This window comes from Diprion similis, chromosome 9 (genome assembly GCF_021155765.1).
Source record: "Diprion similis isolate iyDipSimi1 chromosome 9, iyDipSimi1.1, whole genome shotgun sequence".
Taxonomy (NCBI): Eukaryota; Metazoa; Arthropoda; class Insecta; order Hymenoptera; family Diprionidae; genus Diprion; species Diprion similis.
The window spans coordinates 7852818-7867581 of record NC_060113.1 but is presented as its reverse complement, the minus strand read 5'-3'; the positions used below and the strand labels follow the sequence as shown (position 1 = coordinate 7867581).

Below are 14764 nucleotides of genomic sequence, written 5' to 3'. Positions count from 1 at the left end.
TGAAATTATATTCACTGTATTCACTGCGTAAGAAAACTTACGTTGATAAAGATCATTATTTTTGTAGTAAAAAACATTTCACAACATCGTTTTCAAGTGTACTAAATAAATACCGAAAATATTTCGTATTTTTAAATAAATGTTATAAAAAATGTCATTTCACACTGTGGAATAGCGACAAAAATCTAATTTTTTGTGGATCATTCAATTACGTTAATTTCTAGAAATAAATCACGTACGTTTTAGTCAGATAGTCAGTCAAGTCTCGCCATTGGTGGAAAACCTTTCTTTATAGGTTCAGAAACAGCGAAAAAGTTAGCTGCGTTTATTTCATTGAGAGAAAGACTTCTAGAAGAAGAAAGCGTACAAGTAACGGGAAAGACACGAAGAAAAAGAAGAAAAAACGAAAATATACTTAACTGCGAAAAAAGATAAAGGCTGGCATTGTGTCGATTGTGTTGTAGAAGAAGAGTTGACTAATTCGAATAATTAGTAGAATTAGAAGCACACACGCCTCTTGGTTAACTGTTTAGCTTCTTCGTCAATCTCGCGAAGCAGACACTTACACAAATTACCGTCATTATTTGAAGACTAGCTGTGATGTAACCGCTCCTGTTTCGCCGAAAAATAAAATTCAACCAATGGGCTGAACATCGATTCTTCTTCTTCATCATTTATTTCATTTCTAATTCTCTTTCCAAGAAATCCGTCTCTATTCAAATCACACCGCCATTCAACTCGCAGAGCAATTAATACACTGATTAAAATTAATTAATACCTCAATCTCCAAATTTTAACCTCAATCGTATATTTCATACGGTAAACAGTCGAATCTTTCAAACTATTTTCATAAAACGACATCGACTCTTGAATCCATTTGGTGGTTTCACAGAAGATGATACTGTTCTTACGGATCGATAGAACACACGTGTTTAAATGAATGCAATTTTTCTACGATCAATCAGAGAATCGGACGGAAAAAAGAGATTAGTTATAATAATTTCACTTTGATAGCAATTTTATATCTCTCTTGCCTATCAACGAAAGTATCAATTACAATAAAGTGAACTTGAAAAAGTCGTTATCAACTAAGTACAAAGACGTAGAACTGTGAATTAGGTTTGAAAAGAGGAATAGTTTCAAGTGTGGGGTAATTTTTTCATCCGAATTGCACAGAACAGCCTAAATTTGTTATTGATAATCGAGATGACAATTTTCTTTGAGTAACATTTATCAACCTTGCCATAAACCTACTGATTCAGTGATCTATGCTAGAACTAGTCATCTGCAGAATGTTTCTACACCTGGAGTTTTTCACAATTTTACATTGTGCAAAAAAAATTAAAAATAAGATTCAGGAAGAAACTTTACACTTAATTTAATCAAAGTTTACCTTCTCACGGATGATTTATACGGCTAACTATACTGTGACCTAGTTGCTCGACCAAGTTTAACGGTCGTGTAGCTGCGTATTGCACTTGTGCACCAGAACTATACTGCACAGACTGATCATACGCAAAATTATGCTGCGCATGATTATCATATGCAAAATATTCATGATTATTCACGATTGTTCTCAGATGTGGGAAACTGTTGAGCAGAAAAATTGCTAATAACGGGTCCTTGTTTATTATTCTCACCGATTCAATATGTGTATTTCATTTAAAAAATAATACAGACAAACTTTTTAACCAATTCTTATTTACTTGTAATGTTTCTGGATTGGTTGAAGTTCGTTTATTCCGATAATTTATAATCATCTAGTGCACAATATCGTATCTTATTTTTTTTTTTTCTAACACAGAAATCAAATTTATTATCTAATTTTGGAAATTTAAGACTAGGATGAAACCCAAATTCAGAAATCAATGCATTAGGATAAGGCAATGGATCAATTATGGATATTTTTTATGTCGATAGTTAAAAATTCAAAGAACTAGATTTGAAATTATTCATACATAAAATTCATCAAGACTTACAAAATCTGGGACAAACTGAAACAACAACTTCAATATGTGTCTCATTATCATCTAAAACATCACTTAAATTAAATGATAAGCTTAAAATTGAACATATTTTACGTACATGATTATTCCGGGCGTTCGTGTTTGCATTTTTTCTTGTGTCCATAAATCGATTTTCTCCTTAATCTCAACATTTATCAAACTTATACAGAAAAAAATGTAAAGATTTCAATCAAGAATAAAACTTGATAATCCTACTGAATTCGGTATCAAAGATTGAAAGATCTGGCATTCTGGAAAATTTTATTCACCCCCATCGATTGCTTCCACATTACCACGTGATACCTACGGAAAATTGAAGAAATGAAAAAATACTGCAGTTAATCGTAAGAACTTTGCTTGCTTGGATAAACACAATCAATGTCCGATAAAAAACATGAATAATGGACAAGAGATATTGAAACAAAGTCTTTCTCGTATCGTAGCGCCGCCGTGCGATTACAAGAAGTGAATTTTGGCTAGTAGCCAGAATTCGAAGCTGTCAATTACATTGATATTTACGAAAGGAAAATTGAAAACCATGTCGCTGTTTTACTTCTGCATCAAAAGCTTCACTATTTATATATAGGTATGCCTGTGTAATAACATTGCTGAAGCTATGAATTAGGACGTCCGTATATTTTTTTGAAAATAAAACGGTCATCATTATATTATGCGGGTGGTACTTTGAGAACCCGACACTTCACTATCGAACCTCGTGCAGATCGTCAATTTATATGTTTACTTGCCAGAATATAGCGAGATATAATATATGCTGATGTATGAGAAAACCAAAATACACTTAGCTTTGAAATATTTTTGGATTGTCAAACTCATCCGCGTTTTATTGGCGTTGAGAAATTTTTCAAAACCGTTTCAAAGAAGTTAAAAACGATCCCATGAGTTAGAATTCAAAGAAATGTCAAAAGATATTATACAATTGCAGAAACTTTTTTTTATTATTATTATTCGTTTGTATATTTATTTTACTCCGAACAAACAAAGTCACCGGTTATATATTTTTTCACCGAATATCCTGACGAATATTAATTTTCCCCATTTTACAATTAAATTAGGCACACCAATGTCGAGTACATGAGGGTGCAGAGTGCTGGTCACCCACTAGACGGTCGTGCAATATTTAGCTTAGCTGTCAGCCATGGGCGACCCTTTTTTGAATCAACGTTCCAGTTTAGGATATTACAATTGCATACAAAAAAATAGGAAAGAAAAATTTTTGAATTGGTTAAAAAATTTCGAGATCTCGATACTGTTCAATAAAATGAACGAAATAAAAATAAGACGAGGAAAGTTGCAAAAAAATTCACGAGCGCTATTAATATAAAAATAAACGAGGAATACAATAGAAAATTACCGTTTTTAGACTCAAAAAAATTTCATTCTGAGCCGAAAACGTTTGAAAACAAGCTGTTTTGACTGCCACAAAAGTCACACCCTGGTTTGTACTGAATTTAATCTAAGATATTTATTATCTTTTTTTGTTTTCAACAATATTTTACTGCGGGTAAAAATTTGGCAGTAATAATTCAATTACTAATTCGAAATAATAACGTATAAACATTGCAATTGAAAATCGTGTTTCAGACAATCATCACGAGCAAAATGTCTCGTGATAAGGAAAAACTTCTTCATTCAAGATGACCAATGACGAGTAAAAATGTTTTACTCAGAAATTAAATTGAATCTTGTGTTTAAAAATTTCGTCTAATACGTAGTGCACAGAACAGTTTCGAGTGAAATTTTCATCATGGTACTACGCTTGGGGGTAACATGAATTTTCCAAACGGTATTGCGCTCACGTTCAAGTCAGGCGGAAATATTTTTCCCTCAAGATTGTGAACGCGTATCTCTGGTCTTGCGAGTGCCACGACCCATGGCATGACCTGTGACCCTACATACAGGGAACATCTCCGCGCCATTGCCTAATAATATGTAAATTCGGTTGAAGCCGGAACGCAGTGTACTCGCCATCCGGAGACTCCGAGGTTGTTGACAGTGCACGTATGTACATACACGCCGAGTATAAACGTCGGAATAAAATCAACGCCTTGACAGATTGCAATCGTGATTCACGCCAAATTCGTATTCGGAACTCGCGCTATGCGATCTTGATTTGGCTTATCCCAAGAAGATCCATCAAGATGTAATCCGAAGCGAGGAAACGCCGCTATCGCTTAGCCATGTATAAAAATACTCACGTTTATTACGCTTGAAGGAAAGTATCGTTTAAGTTCTCAACTTTCGTTCGAGGTGAATATAAACCCAACAAAAATATCGTTGTGGTCAGAACAATAGTTGAAACTATCATATTGTGACTGGATTGAATCATGAACCGATAGTTTGGAGACTTTTTTTTCTCCGTACAGTCGGAGAAATTCTGTTTTTACGGCATCGGCATTGAAAAGTCCACTTTTTATGACAGTTTTCGTTCCGTAAAGTGACGCTTTATACGGCAGCGAACAAAGTTGCGGAATAAAGTCTTTATTCCGCAGTTTTGATGCGCAGTTCGAAGTGCGCATCCCAAACTACCGAATAAAGTAGCTTCGTCGAACAGTTCGCGACATAACCTCACTCTTCGTTTTGCTTTTCAATGCACATACCGTAAAAAATATTGTATGTGGCATGCCCGTAAACCGTTTTTTGGCTCGGATAATGTCAGTACTCGCTTCCGGCTCGCTTCCGGCTCTCCTTCAGCTCGTCCTGAAATCTTTATCCTTGCCAAACAACAGGCGGTTTACGGGCATGCCACATAAATAGCGATTTATTTATTTTTTTGGCTAAACGTTGATTAACTATTACTTACTGAACTAGTTACTCTCTTGATTCTAGATTCGTCGAGATAGGAATCTTTCACATCATATTTCAAACTAGTATCTTAAATGATTAAATTGTTCCAATAGATAGTTGAACTAGGTTCTGGGATAACCTCAAAATAATGTTGGTGTGAGGAAAAAAACGTAAACTTACGCTAAGATAATTATTGCAAGTAGATTTGCGTGAACAGTAATTGAATAAGAGCGAGCAGAAGTGCGAAAACACTAAAGCGGAAGTGCTCGTTGAAAAAAGGAGCGTTTGTATGTAAATACGAATAAATGTGGGCTAGAATGCGAAGTGTAAGACGAATGATACAGTGGCTGGGAGGTATGAGAAATGTGTGATGTATGTGAGGAATTCCAGACCATCTGAGAGAGAGAGAGAGAGAGCGAGAAGGGGGGGGGGCATATATAAGGAAGAAGAGAAAAATGGGCCGCAGTTAAGAGAAAAGAAGGAGAGATACTTTTTTCACAGACATTATATAAGTTGGAGTCACTGGAGCATCTATGAGGGTAGAAAAATGTAGGTTGTTTGAAACGGAAGGTTTCAAGATAAGAAATAGATATATGATGCAACAGACGAAGAAGTAGCCAGGAAGTCACGGAGATAAGACCACAAGCTAGAAGTAAATCGAGAAACAGAGAAATTAGAAGAGAACGAGAAATTGGAAGACACGAAAAGTGTTGCATTAAAATGGCAATCTTTTGAAATTTTGAGTATCGTATATACGGTTCATAAAAAAGTTTCTAGGCCGTAATCTTAAACATTTTTGAGCACTAATTGTGTTCGACAGAATGGTCCGTCGTCTGCAACAATTTAATGCGCATGTTCTTCAATCCGAAAACAATTGTTTGCCAGGGCGACCAACCGTCATAAATTCAGTCACCAGTTCGCCAGGATGTACTTAACCTCAAAAATTTCAACAGCTGTCAGTGCTGAACACGATTGCCAGCGACAACTCTCAAAATTTTGAGGTTACGTTCATGGCGGTTGGTCACCCTGGCAATCAACTGCTCTCTCGACTGTAGCACATGCGCATTAAATTGTAGCAGACGACGAGCCATTCTGTCGTTAACAATTCACTGTGTATGTATACGCACGAACATTTCTATGATCGAAAAACATCTGATGTCACTATTCGTTCATCATATCACCAGTAGCAACGGTGTTTTTCAACAATCACGAAATCTCTTCAAAATATCACCATTTCGAACAAATGTCTACTAATTTGCCAGCGAAATGTTGATATTACACGACGATAACTACTACGAGAGCAGAAAACCGCAGCCTGACTTGGGACCGGTGGAAAACTTCAAACGTTTCATCTGGAACCCTGAAAACAAATCAATCCTGGACAGAACCTGCAAAAGCTGGCGTAATATCAAAATTTTAACCTTCTTTTGCTCGTATGGAACTGATACTCTATTATACTATTCTTTGCAGTTCGACTCACTGTATTCTACCTGGTATTCTTTGGAGTGATATTCTCGCTATTTTTCCTTGAAATATGGATCACGGTAACCTACATCAGCTCTGTGAATGCGCCGCACATCTTCATCCCTACATACAGAAGAGATTTATTTCCTCGATGGAATTACGGAATTCCTCCGTTTCCCATGTTTCCTTACGGCAGTCATGGGCATGGTTGGTGCACAAATGAAAAAAATCAGTTCATTATATTTAAGTTTTTTATCACTCCATCAGAAATCTGCTCTCATCCATGCTTTCGAAGACTGTTAGCAGGATTTGAAAACCCAAGTTTTAAGTGTAAAATCGAAATCTTTTCAGATTTAATAGTCACTGTTTCCGACCATAGAACTAACCCTGCAGCTTATAGGGTTGAATAAATTTGCCGCAGGCCAGCTGCTCGCACCCAAAAACGATACTTACAAATAAAGGAGCCGGAGATCTACGCGTCGATCACCGAATCAAGTGTGTAACAAAGAACAAAGGATCTTCTCCCAATCTGGACTTCGCCAAATCACGTACCCATCAGAGAAAACGACGCAGCGGTGATTATCGAAACGTGGTCTTGTGAGCTCGAGGTAAAGATACGCCGATTGGCGTATCGCGTGTAAATACGGCTTTGACAGTGAACTCAACGAATCGTGACATTGTTACCGTTTGCGTCACGATCCACGACCTAGTCGTTCAACCGCGAAGAGCTACTACGCCGTGCACAAAGAGCCTCGATCTCAAACTACGTTCATACCGATCTTCTTGCAGCTCCTCGTCGGCGTAAACTTTCAGTTCTTTACTACCACCATGGACCTTTACCATGGTAAAAATCGGATTTCAGTGTGAACTAGGCCTAAGGCTTCCCAGCCTACCGTAGTAAGCAGCTGTAAAGAGTGCCGGATGAGTACAACGACCTCTCGAGTGCAGGTCGCCACAGCAGCACACCTGCATCACCTGTCCTAGAAGCGGTCTTCTTGGTATCGCATTGAGGTCGATGCAGAGATCGGTATCTCGTCCGGTTGATTATTCAATCATCTCCGTTTAATTGGGGTTGGTTTACATTGTTCCCGGTTAATTGAGGATAAATCGATCTTGCGATGAGCTATCTCGAGAAAAATTCTGCGGTGTACTTGTCATTCCTTTGTTTAACGCGAACACCAGTTGAATAGCAATGTTCTTGCGGCAAACTCGACTCGCATTTTCTTCCCTTCTTTACGTGCTTTTATTTTAACTTATGTGCTAACTTTGTTTCGGTGTGATTTAGTCGACCAAATCACTGTTAACTGTAATATTGTTATTTACGTTAATATTCTGGTATAAAAGTTTTTATTTACTTTTATCGTGGATTACACTATGCTAGTCTATTTATGCTACAACTATCGCTTGAGATACGAAATCGTGATTAACATCCAGGGAGGCACTATGCTTTATATATAACTTCATTTCCCTTATTTACTTTCAAATAATATGTAAGATTTTGGTACTCTATTAAAAAGTTATAACTGGAGTTAACATTTCATTCGATTAACAGTATTAATATCGAGGATATTTTGGTGATGGGTTGGAGCATTCGTCACTTGCAAGGCCAAATTCAAAGTGAATTTGCATATACTCAAGAATATGAAGCTTATGGTTCCCAACAAATCTTAGTGAAGAGTGCATCCTTGATTGTTGACTCATTTGCTTCTTCCCAACCTTCGAGTGTGGGTTTAATTCAAAACGCTTGAAACGGACGCGGCTATTCTGATAATTGCAATTCCCAAGCTTCCCACTAATTCCGGTTGACCTCTGCGTCGTTGGCGCGATTTCTATTACAGTTCTGCATGCCGATCTTCAGCCAGGAGTACTGGCACGTGTAGGTGGGAGCAGTCCATGACTCTTTCGTAAGAATTCCTAATCGCCGAGTGTTTTATTACACGATTGTACGAGTCCCTCCCGTGAAGGTGCCGAGACTCTTGAGAATGCACTTTGTATTCAAGGTAGAACCTGCGGTGACGGTCGTTGAACAAAACGCCCGTCTTTTTATTCGAGGGTTTTCAAATTATACCGCATTTCTGACCCCGGACCATCCGGGGCGGCAGTTAATCTCCAATTTCGAATGCACTCTCTTCCGTGCGCGAAATTTTATACACCGAGTAGTTTACCATTACCATAATACGTTAGTAAATTTTTTCGTGGTAATGAAGTAAGTCCGGGATTTACCGGGAAACATTTTTCATCTTTATGCATTTGCACGGTTATATTAATCCTGTAAAAACGGAACACAAATAAAAACGAAACTCACGAATTATAAGCCCCGAGCAAACCAGATGCAGGAGGCTTAAGTCAGGCAGGTCGTAGACAGACAAATTAAACTAACCCCGAATGGATTACAGAGGGAGAAATTTAACTACTGGTTATCCGAATAACGTAATCGTCCTGGTCCATTGTAAGTCTCAATTAGATTACTCGCGGTCGTTCTTGATACACTGTGCATGCGTGCGTGCGTGCGTGTGTCTCGCGTGATCAACGCTTTCTCGAGTCATCGGTCGCATCACATTTATCGAGCCCACAATGATGTCGACCCACACTTGCACAATGAGGCAGGCCGTGGCCACTTTGTACACGGAAATGACGATGAATGAATTAACGTATGATCAAATTAGTTAGAAAAAAAGAAACAAGTACTCGCTGTACGCCGAGTATTTCGTTTACAAATCTTACCACTATCGTTGATGTTGCGTTATATCCACCATAAAAGGCCTCGACGAATTACTGTGACCAGAAAAATAACAAAGGCTATTGAAAATTTCAAATGGCAAACAGTTTAAGTTAACTAATCACGCCTGAGGCTTCGGTTCAGCGAAGAATAACGGTCCTGCCAGCGTTTGACCAATCAATGGCAGTTAGGCATCACTGCTTTTCTCTGCACTCTCCGCCAGGGGTAAGTGTGGAAACTGTAATTGAGTTGCGTCATCTTGCAAAGTCAGAATTATTTGTACATGAAACTATAGATCAAAATTTTTACTTATTGGTCTATAATTTTCGTAAAGCTGGAACGATTTTGATGATTGAAGAGTCGTAATAACGGGAATGCAGCATCGATAGTCACTAATTGTAAGAGAATAACTCAACAATGTGTAGAAAAAAGGTTGCTAGCTATTTATCTCTGTGTTTTCCAAAGACTACGAAACTGCCTTTTTTGATGAAACAGTGTTTTCCTGCGATATTATGGAGCTAACAATAAATAGTAAACCTTCAAGTTGATTACAGCAAGGTGCACAGCACCAGAACTAAGTCGTTTCGACTTTTTCAATATATTTTCCGTCATTGAGGTACGGACGAAGTCAAAGTTTCATTTCACAAATTGACTATAGACATTATGACAAAAGATACTGAAAGCTTTACAAAGGAAAATGCTCGGAATTTTTTGAAATTGATATTGCTCTGTCACAAACCGTCACTGGAATGTATTTTCTTGTGTAGTCTGCAAAAAGGGCGCCTCTGAAGACGTTGACTATAGTCCTATACATATAAGACTCAACGACTCACCCTTGTACAACGAGAACTCGGGATCAAACAGATGTGTACACGCACATGTGGGTAATCTGAAAACTGAATTGCAGAATGTAGAATACGCGTCGTCGGTGATACTCTCCAATATTCCTTGATCAGCCTTGCGCAAAAAGAGACACTGCAAGGTACGTACAGGGGTTGCTCTTCAGGCAACGACGGCACTCCGCTTGGTTTGAGACTGATATGCGTGAAGTGATCTTGGGAAAGTTTCACTCATGCGTTATTGCACCCGGGTTTCCATGGCCACATGCTTGCTTCTCGCTTCAGACTTGCAATTTCTGACGGAAGGATCCTCGTTTGGCTGGAATTAAGACCTCAGCCATTCTGTCCTCGTTCAATGTTCGACTTCAAAGCGGTCTTCTTGGAAGCCTGAAGACTCGAGTGGGCGGGTTCCTGCCCAAGTTTGGCTAGCTAGCTGCAAAGCAAGTATCGGGGGAATATTAAACTGGTCGCCCCCATTCTCCCATCCAACGACACTTCGCGTTTGATCAGCCACCCTGAGTATTTTACCGAGCCCTCAATTTTTCACCCAGAAATCCCAACGCGTTCCTGGTCACCAAACGGCGCCTTTCCACCTGTCGATTCTTAAAGCTGCACGCAAACCATCGCCAAGGAATGTCTATAGACTCTACCGGTCATTGATCCCTCGCCGGAAGATATTCCTTCGTCAAATATCATGCCGACAAGCCAAAGTGACACTCCCTTAATGGATTGCTCCTCTAGCCAAGGAGTTTCTCTGCAAGATTGATGGACTCCTGGGTACGGATGCTCGCTAGATCAGTTATTGGAGACATTCCATGTGACGCAGGGTGTCCTCGTACATCCGATAATCACGGTAAAAGGTTGACGAAACCGAACGATCGAATGCCTTAGATTTAAGTGTTTGACCAGGCGGATGCAGGATGGTTGGATCAACTGATCGAAAGATCCAACACGCAACGAATCGTATCGGGCTTCGGTTAGAGCTCTTCTTCTTCGTCGACGTCATCTCGTTCCAACTTCTCTCGCAACACTTGACTCACCGTCCCCGGCCTGTTTTTCTACTTCCTGCAATTAGCTCGTCTCTCTGTTTCTTACTTGTTATAAATATACTCTTTAACGTTCCTTAGAGGTTATATATAGTTGTTCGTACAAAAATCTCTTTTCCTCTTCAGTTAGTCTTGAGTAGAGTTTGAATCGGGTGTACTCAGGAAAAAACTTTCTTGAAATAATAATGTTACGCCTGTTTCTACGAAAAAATTCCCCATAAACTTCAAAAACGATAATATAAAAGCTTTTGAAATCACACTCCCTGGGAATGATCACTAAATACGTTTAATATTCTATTCAAGTAACTGTATTTTGATTACGTAAAATTCGATACCAAACAGACTTCACCTCAAAAACTGCTTTTCATTTGTTCTCTCGGTATGTATCCATTTCTCGTTCTTACTTTTTACAATAAATCTCAACAATCTAAGCGAAGTAGAGCGTGTTCAGTTTGGCGGCTGGGGTTCTTTACGGTATACATTTCAGCTGGAGGGTGAGATCCTTTTCAGCTCCTCATCTTCTCGCCGAGGCTTTTTGTCTCCGTCAGGGCGTAAGCAGAACCACGGCAAAGACGCTAAAAAATTGCGATGGCCATAATGCAAGCAGTCCCGATTCATCAGAGTCCCTCTTAATCCCGTGACGTCGGCTACGCGGCGGCCCCCGGGACTTTGGCAAGCGTGATCCAACTTCTGCAAAGCTTCTAAATCCAGCGGGTCCAACGGGATCGAGAAACAAATTGAACGCCGGTGAAACAAAGTTATTATGAATGTCACTGCGGAGACGCTGGTGGCTGAAAGGGGTTGAACCAAAGCCGATCCACGTATGCTCTTCGTATTTTATCCTTCTCAAAAAAGCGAGAGGCTCCAGAAATGAGAAAAAAATCCCTACGGAGCTTAACCGGACAATTTAGAGAACAGATAAGACTGCTCCTACGAATATTCTCAATTATCATATCACGAGGAGATTTGAAAGGAATAAAGAGGCTTAGGACTGGATTTTTCGCGAAGAATCGGCCATTCCTCATTCTCATCCTCCCAGTTCCTTCGAGGTCTTACGTCACTGACGTGGGTCACATCGCTGTCATCATATATATAAAATACTTTGGCATTGACTTGCGTGCTGGAAAAATGTATGAGAGAAGTTAGATTTTTGCTAGCGCCCGGGTTTCTCGGTTATTAAATTAAGGTTGTCCGTCCACGCTTTGCCAAGTTTATAACGGAAAATATGTGCGGCTTATCGATCGGCACCCCGGAGAATTCCATCCCGTCACGTATGTTGACGTTCACAGAATGAAGTGACGTGGTTCCTGATCAATTTATGCTAATTTATATTTTTCACAATAAACACATTTATTTCTCCTAGGTTGAACCCGCTGCATGGCAAACTGGAATTTGTAGCGGGCATGCTGTAGTTAGAAATGAATTCGAAAGGGCTCAACCGGGAAGGGTTGCTATTCCGCATTTTAATAACTCTCTTCCCGAGGAGTCAATTATATCACATCAGAGGAGAGGGATGAGAGGGTGTAATAAACTCGACGAGACACGATGAGATGGGCTACTTCATTCATTAGCTCTCCTCGTGCAATTCATGAACTTTTAAAAATTGCGCATTATTAGCACTCTCTTGGAAAATTCAAGGACCGCGAAGTTTCTTCTGTAAATCCATCACTGAATATTCTTATTTACGGCATCTCTTTTTTGATGACATCGCAAGTAGTAATGATAGTGCAATATCGCGTTATATGATGACGAGAACATCTCGTCAGGAGCAACACGCAGGTGCATCGGTAGAGGAAATTGCAGAGACCAGTTTACAGACTTGTATTTTCCTATAGATTACAATAATTGTCGACTTCTTCAGGATTATGCGTGAATTTCATATATTGACGAGTCGGAAACTGAATAAAAGGTCTGGACGTTATTTAGAAATTGAAGTGCATTGACTCCTGACTGTCATTACTCACCTTGTAGGTATACTATTTTAAACAACTGCTGCTACGAATCTGATCTAAAATTCGCGAAATTGCAAATTGCAGAAAACTGATTTGAATCATATTTTATTGTCGCTCTATATTTCTAGGTATAAAATAGCTATTTATGTGGCATGCCCGTAAACCGCCTGTTTTTTTGGCAAGGATAAAGATTTCAGTACGAGCTGAAGGCGAGCCGGAAGCGAGCTGGAAGCGAGTACTGAAATTATCCGAGCCAAAAAACGGTTTGCGGGCATGCCACATACAATATTTTTTATGGTATGGGCATTGAAAAGCAAAACGAAGAGTGAGGTTATGTCGCGATCTGTTCGACGAAGCTACTTTATTCGGCAGTTTGGGATGCGCACTTCGAACTGCGCATCAAAACTGCGGAATAAAGACTTTATTCCACAACTTTGTTCGCTGCCGTATAAAGCGTCACTTTACGAAACGAAAACTGCCACAAAAAGTGGACTTTTCAATGCCCATGCCGTAAAAACGAATATATAATGCACGTATTTGTATATCCTGCATTTCTACTTACTTATAGTGGGAATACCAAAGAGACGATTGGCCAAAACTGTCTGCGGAATGTTTGAAAATACTGAATTTCCTTCACGTTTATTTTTTTTTTTTTTTTCCACGAATGCCAATGCTACGACTAAAACTCACCGCGTACGTGAGTTTAGTTATAACTTTCGAGTCTCTGCGGTCTACGCAGACAACCGACCGGACGATGCAGAGGACAGCCTGTCCTTTTCAGGAAAGACTCGAGCAACCAAATATAGGGAACAGTTGGAATGCGACACACGTACATGGGACCGTCTTGAACACTTTGACCGGGCCGAATACTCTTTGGTTTAATGTTTCAACTTAGCGTCGGATCAAATGTCGTCTCGAGCTATTTACACACCGATGTCGTTTGGCGAACTCAAATTGATTCCAGGGTTCTAGTATCGCGGGTCTTCCGTGTCTTTTCGCAGCCCTGCAATGGTTACGTTTTCGCTGATTCATATTCTCCATTGGCATCACGTATTCTTAACTCTGTTCCCATTCATCGGTCTCAATGTCGTCGTATTTGAATTGCTATGCCTCGGAGGCATCCATAAGTCATTACAGCCGCGGTGTCGACGAAGTGAGACTTTCGTACCAGCGCCGTTTACTTATTTGAAACTGCTTATTTCCGCACAGATATTATCACTCAGCTCACTTGAACCGCCATAATTACTCACCGCCTTAAACCAAAGCTCGGATTTCAGGATGCACTTCCCGAGTCGAGTCAAGTGTCGAGTAACACCGGCTTTGAACTATTTTTCAAGTCACGATATTTTACGTGCTGCAATTAATCAGCGTAATTATTACATCGGAAATTTTTTGACTGGTCAGTTCGACAAAGAAATTTCCGCTCTATGTATATACAAAGTTGATTAAGCGTTCTCTCATTTGAAATACCACTATTGAGCGTCGAAAATCCCAGTTGTAAAGTAACGGTGAATAAAATGACGCGTCTGAAGGAATATTTCAGTCAATAAAACGCGGTGGGGTCTTCTTGAGGACAAAACGTACTCTTTGGCCATCTCCAGCGTGGGTGCGTTTACTGCCAGAGGTTTGAGTTCCGAACAACTGTCGTAGATTCTTATCCATCCACTTGGCCTGGTCCTTTTTGAAAAACGGTCTGCCCCCCAAGAGTATCTCGTAAATCCTTGCGCCTGGGGCTTCCCAGCAATTAGAGGGATGGACCGATTTCTATCTGCGATCGAGGAGCCGTGGCGCGTATTCCTCAGAGTTTGGGTCACGTTGGCCTCAAACGCCCCTCGACCCTGCTTAATTGGTTAATTTGGTAGTCAAAACGGGTCGGCAGACGGCAACTGCAGACGAAACTGGCGACAGCTCGCATCTTTCCGCCCCCTAACTG

The 14764-nt window shown here is 39.8% G+C and overlaps 1 protein-coding gene across 1 annotated transcript in view; it reads left to right on the top strand.

The window, feature by feature from the left end:
• Window positions 1-14764, top strand: part of LOC124410232 (probable G-protein coupled receptor Mth-like 1) — a 103561-nt gene that overhangs the window by 43242 nt on the left and 45555 nt on the right. The gene's annotated exons all lie outside the window — the stretch shown is intronic.